Here is a 6,000-nt window from a genome sequence, read left to right as displayed (position 1 = left end):
GTACCGGTGTCACGAGTGATTTGTCTGATCCACGTAGCACAGGCGGGGCGGCGGCCACGGGTGCGGTATAATTTTTAGAGTCCACTTCGAACGTCGACCGCCAATTGAAGTGCGCAGTTTGCTGGAGTTTTGCGCACGAAGACGGGGCGACGTGTCCACAAAGCGACACAGACGTCTCCCTCGGAGTAACCTCTCAACCGCAGATCCAACGGTGACATTCCTGACAAAGTCGAAAACATCGGACGCCAAAAAAGGCGTCTTCGGCATTGCGTGTGGACGGACTGCAAGCAATCGTAATCGATTTGGAAGCGATGTCCAGGCCTCCGCATCATGCAACAACAAAACTGAGAAAACACAGCACTGGTAGACTCAATTTGGTGCCCAGACTCAACGGTTTCTGGGTCCGAATGCGGTTAAGACCGTTCATTATGACTGAGGCCAGGCCGATTCGGCGAATAACCTCAGGTCTACGTCGTCCAATCAGTGGTCTGTGCAGATCCCAGGGAGACATTCCTCCACTGCTTCGACACCGTTGCCGTTTGATGACGCAGGGTGCTTCCGGAGGGCCGCAGCCCAAGTTCTGGACTTTTTGTTTTCTGCCATGAACCATACAAAAAAAATGTTGTCTTGCATTGTTGTGAAAGTTTAGGAGGAGGACTGGTGTCAATGTTTCAGGCCTCTCAACAAACAAAGCTGCATCGTCATCGTAGTGTTCTTATTTGAATTCGTATACCTGTCAACCCCTTATCAGTGCCCTACCTTATTACAGACCAATTCGGACTTTATTGGTCACCCCGTGCCCCTTATAAATCTCAACGTTCATCCTACAAAGTCACCATCGCCACAAGGGAGAAACACAAACAAATATACAACACAAATTTGCCCGTATTGAAACAGCTGTACTCCGTATGGACCTTAAAACTAACTTTCCCTCTAGGGGCCGTCCATAAATGACGTCACGCGATTTTTGACCCCCCCCCCCCTCGTCACACAGCGCCACAAAAAGTCAGACTCCCCCTCAAATATGACGTCACAAAGCTCTGCCCCCCCCCCCCAAAAAAATGCTTCAAATCGCTTTAAACTATTGTCATTGTAGTGCGTATTTAATGCGGCGCTGCACTCTGATGTTGTAGGAGAAAACATTTATTAAAAAGTCTTTGATTAAGTAGAACGTGTTGTCTATATTTATTTTAAAGTCGCGCATTTTGATGTGACGTCACATTTCTCAACACCCCCCCCCCCCCTCGTCACACATCGTCACAAACGTCTGACCCCCACCCCCCCCCCCCAGGTGCGTGACGTCATTTATGGACGGCCCCCTTCAAGAATACGGGGTAAACCGTGTGGGTTCACAGCTATGAATGTATATAGCGCCTTGACCAATGAGCCGGACAAAAGGGTTCGCCAATCGTACAGCGGAATAGTTTTGATGAGTTGATGAGGACGGTGGTGGTAGCACGTGAATATGACGGCGCTTGAAAATAAACAATGGTAAAAGTGACATAGAGTGGTTATTCATAACGAGTGAGTGTGATGATGAATAGGGTAGGTAGAGTTGGGAAGAGGGATGGAGTGAGTTAGTGATGGGGAAGGGAGGGCCAAGGGGAGTTTGGAGTAAGCGAGGGAAAGCATGTACCGTACGTTTTAAAAGGAAGAACGAATTTTTGACCGCGATGCTGATTGTTGTTTGACATGAAGGTCAGCGAAGCTGTGCCGGCAAATCCTGACTCCGAGGTCGTGGGTCACGTTTTTATCAAAGGGGCCGTCCATAAATGACGTCACGCACCTGGGGGGGGGGGTCAGACATTTGTGACGAGGGGGGTGGTGGGGGGGTGGGAACTGTGACATCACATCAAAATGCGCAACTTTAAATAAATATCGACGACACGTTCTACTTAATTAAATATACTTTTTAACAAATGTTTTCTCCTGCAACATCAGAGTGCAGCGCCACATTAAAAACGCACTACAATGACAATAGTTTTAAGAGATTTGAAGCATTTTTTTTTATTTAAAGCTTTCGTGACTGCAGGGATTCATATTCTTGGTTCTTTCGGTAAAGTCACGTATAAGGGAAACAATAAAATAAAATAATTTATTTTCGGTAAAGTCACGTAGAAGGGAAACAATAAAACAATAATAAAATAATAATAAAATATTTTATTGTTTCCCTTCTACGTGACTTTAACGAAAGAACCAAGAATACGATTTGAAGCATGTTTTATTTTAAAAATGGAAATGTCTTTTTTTTGGGGGGGGGGGGCAGAGCTTTGTGACGTCATATTTGAGGGGGGTGTCTGACTTTTTGTGACGCCGTGTGACGAGGCGGGCGGGCGGGGGGGGGTCAAAAATCATCCACAATCGCGTGACGTCATTTATGGACGGCCCCAAAGACCCAGTCGCTTGCCCGACAGGTAGAGTTGCCGGTTGCGATGACGTATCATTGTCGCCCGAATCGCCTCGGCTGTGAGAACGACGGCGCGAATAACCAAGTGTGCTCAAAAGCTTCACCCATTAAATCCATCCATCGAATCGCGTGCAGTCAGCATCGGACTGCACGTGCGTTCGAATGTTACGCGATTGACATATTTATTTCGGCTGATGGATTATAACAGAGACGAGGTAAATTTCGATTTAAAGCTTTCGTGACTGCAAGGATTCATCTTCTTTGGTTCTTTCGGTAAGGTCACGTAGAATGAGAATAAAATAATAAAATAACACAATAAAATTCTCACGACGTTTCGGCCACAACGCAAGCGGCCGCGTTGTGGCCGAAACGTCGTGAGAATTTTATTGTGTTATTTTACTGGTAAGAACGAAGTTGTAAACTGAGTGTACCAGCCTGCAATAGATTAATGTGTCCGTCCGTCCGTCCCCTTTCAATACTTTAACGAAGTGAAATCTCGTGCTGTTGGGGTGTAAAAATAAAATTGCGCAAAATTCCAATGTTCCTACCAGCCCACCCTGCAGGGACCTGTTATTATTCTATTCTCATTCTACGTGACCTTACCGAAAGAACCCAAGAAGAGAGACGAGGTAGAACGGTGGTGGGGGGGGTGGGGGGAATGAACCGTTCTGGAATCGTGACCCGTGAACTGCGCCAGTTCTGAGCAGCGTTGGTGTACGGTGCTATTTCAGGAATATTTTGATGGTTTTTTTCCTGGATTTTCTGTTTGCACAGTCACACATAGTCACTTTAAGATGTTTTCTTGTTCGTGTTTTTTTTTGCTTGTTGCGGTTGCACCCGATTCAAGAGCCGAATGGCTCACAGGGCTATACGAAAATAAATGAAACTATGGAACTATGTCGGTGGAGATGGCCAATTGGAAGCGTGCCGGTGCTTATCACAGCAGCGGCTTTTGGTGAGCCATCTCACTCGCTCACCACACGCACTGCAGGTTACGCCACTTGTCGAAATTCAATCGGGATGTTTCACTTTTTGCACGTCGAGCAAGGAGCATGAATACTCTTTGGTTTTTTTCTCCTCGGTAAAGTCACGTAGGTAAAAATAAATAAATGAAAACCAAATTAAATCACGACGTTTCGGAGGCAACACAAGCTTCCCGTCTTCAGGCGGAACAGTCACAGCAGAATAGCTGTATCAAGTGGGGAGCTCTTGAGACGACCGAGATTATACACAGGTTAAGGAGCGTGAAACCATCATAAGGACGTCATACTCTTTGGTTCTATTCGGTAAAGTCACGTAACAAACAACAAAAAATAAAAAATCACGACGTTTCGGCCACAGTTGTATTGTATTTTGTGTTTACTGTGTGAGTGAGTTATCGATAAGTTGGCATGTAATGGCTGTGTATTTTTGAGCTTGTGTATTTTTGAGCATGTGTAAATGATATTCGAGAGTTCGTGTGTCCGTTCGTTCACTCGTTGATAGTTGTGTTGGTCAGCTGACATGTATATATGTGTGTTGGTTGTACGGCATTAGTGTCTGTACGGTTTTAATATTGGTGAGCTGGTATGTATGTATGACACGGTGTCAGTGTTACGGTATAATAGTACGTATATGTTCTAGATTTGAAGCTTTCGTGACTGGAAGGATCCATACTCTTTGGTTCTATTCGGTAAAGTCACGTAGGTAAAAAATTAAACAACAAAAACCACGACGTTTCGGCCACAACACAAGTGGCCTTCATCAGGTGAAGGGACCGTGCTGTTGTTTGTTACGTGACTTTACCGAATAGAACCAAAGAGTATGGATCCTTGCAGTCACGAAAGCTTTAAATCGAGTTCGGACGTCATCCTCGCGGCAGCGGCCTTTAGGCTGAGCCATCAAAGACGGCGGTCATCGCATAGCTTCCAGACGCGCTTCTGCGGCCGTCTGGAACGCTTTTCCTCCTTCCGAAATTTGGAAGGCACAGGAGCTATGCACTTATGCTAAACCACCAGTTCTGCTGAACTGGTGGTTTAGCATAATTGCGCAAGGCTTGAGAGCTTTCGTGCGTGCATTGCCCATCCGTGTGCTATGGGAAATACAGTTGAGGCCTGGTTAATTATAGACGCGACCCATTAAGTGTGTTTGCTCTGAGCAGTCACCAATGTGCGTCCCAGGAGCCCGAGAGCCTTGAACCCCTCCCACGCGCCTAGACATTGCTCATCTCATGAATGCCAACACCTCTCGTGTCCACGGCCAAAAACCAATACCCCCCCACCCACACAAACATCTCCCGTCACCATTACGAATACCTACACGCACTGCCGCCTCCACTCACCCAAAAGTATCTGCCAACCACAAACCCGGCTGCCCTCGCCATCCCATCACCTTCAAGTCGCCCTCTGAACCCCCTCAACCCGTCAACATTTCCACTCACCCGACCGTATATGTCCCACAATTCCCACTGATACCTCCACTCACCACCACCGATCCACTCACCACCGAGCCACTCCTCACCACCACCGATCCACTCACCACCACCACCGATCCACTCACCACCACCGATCCACTCCTCACCACCACCACCGATCCACTCACCACCACCACCGATCCACTCACCACCACCACCGATCCACTCACCACCACCACCGATCCACTCCTCACCACCACCACCGATCCACTCACCACCACCACCGATCCACTCCTCACCACTACCGATCCACTCCTCACCACCACCACCGATCCACTCACCACCACCACCGATCCACTCCTCACCACTACCGATCCACTCCTCACCACCAGCACCACCACCACCGATCTACTCACCACCACCACTACCGAGCCACTCCTCACCACCACCACCGATCCACTCACCACCACTACCGAGCCACTCACCACCACCACCACCGATCCACTCACCACGACCAAAGTATTCTCAGGATTATGATACCCACTTATTCTCTGCAGTATTTTTTTAAAAGTCAAATCGGTAGGTGTGCGCGTGTGAGCCACGATTTGCAATGATTTTCGCACCTCCAATTTAGCACGGTTGGCTACGTACGGTGCGAAAGAAGTTCAACATGCACGCACGCCGCATCCATCTAGCCTTATCTTGTCCTCACTTCCATGAACATGTTCACAGGATAAATACATGTAGGGTACATTAATACTGGTAGGAACGAAGTTGTAAACTGAGTGTACCAGCCTGCAATAGATTAATGTGTCCGTCCGTCCCCTTTCAATACTTTAACGAAGTGAAAAATTCCAATGTTCCTACCAGCCCACCCTGCAGGGACCTGTTATAGTATTATGGATATGCGCCCTCTATACTCTGGTTCTTTCGGTAAAGTCACGTAGGTAAAAAATGAAAGTAAATTAAATCACGACGTAACGAAAACATAGAATGCGCCCTCTACCTTGCACTCTAGTAGTAGTGCCTTAGGGGCCGTCCATAAATGACGTCACGCACCTGGGGGTGGGTCAGACATGTGTGACGATGTGTGACGAGGGGGGGGGTGTTGAGAAATGTGACGTCACATCAAAATTCGCAACTTTAAATAAATATAGACAACACCTTCTACTTAATTAAATACACTTTTTAAATAAATGTT

This window comes from Petromyzon marinus, chromosome 3, assembly GCF_048934315.1.
Source record: "Petromyzon marinus isolate PM22_M1 ecotype Great Lakes invasive population chromosome 3, UKy_Petmar_22M1.pri1.0, whole genome shotgun sequence".
NCBI lineage: Eukaryota > Metazoa > Chordata > Hyperoartia > Petromyzontiformes > Petromyzontidae > Petromyzon > Petromyzon marinus.
The sequence above is the reverse complement of the archived record's forward strand: the minus strand, read 5'-3'. Positions refer to the sequence as shown.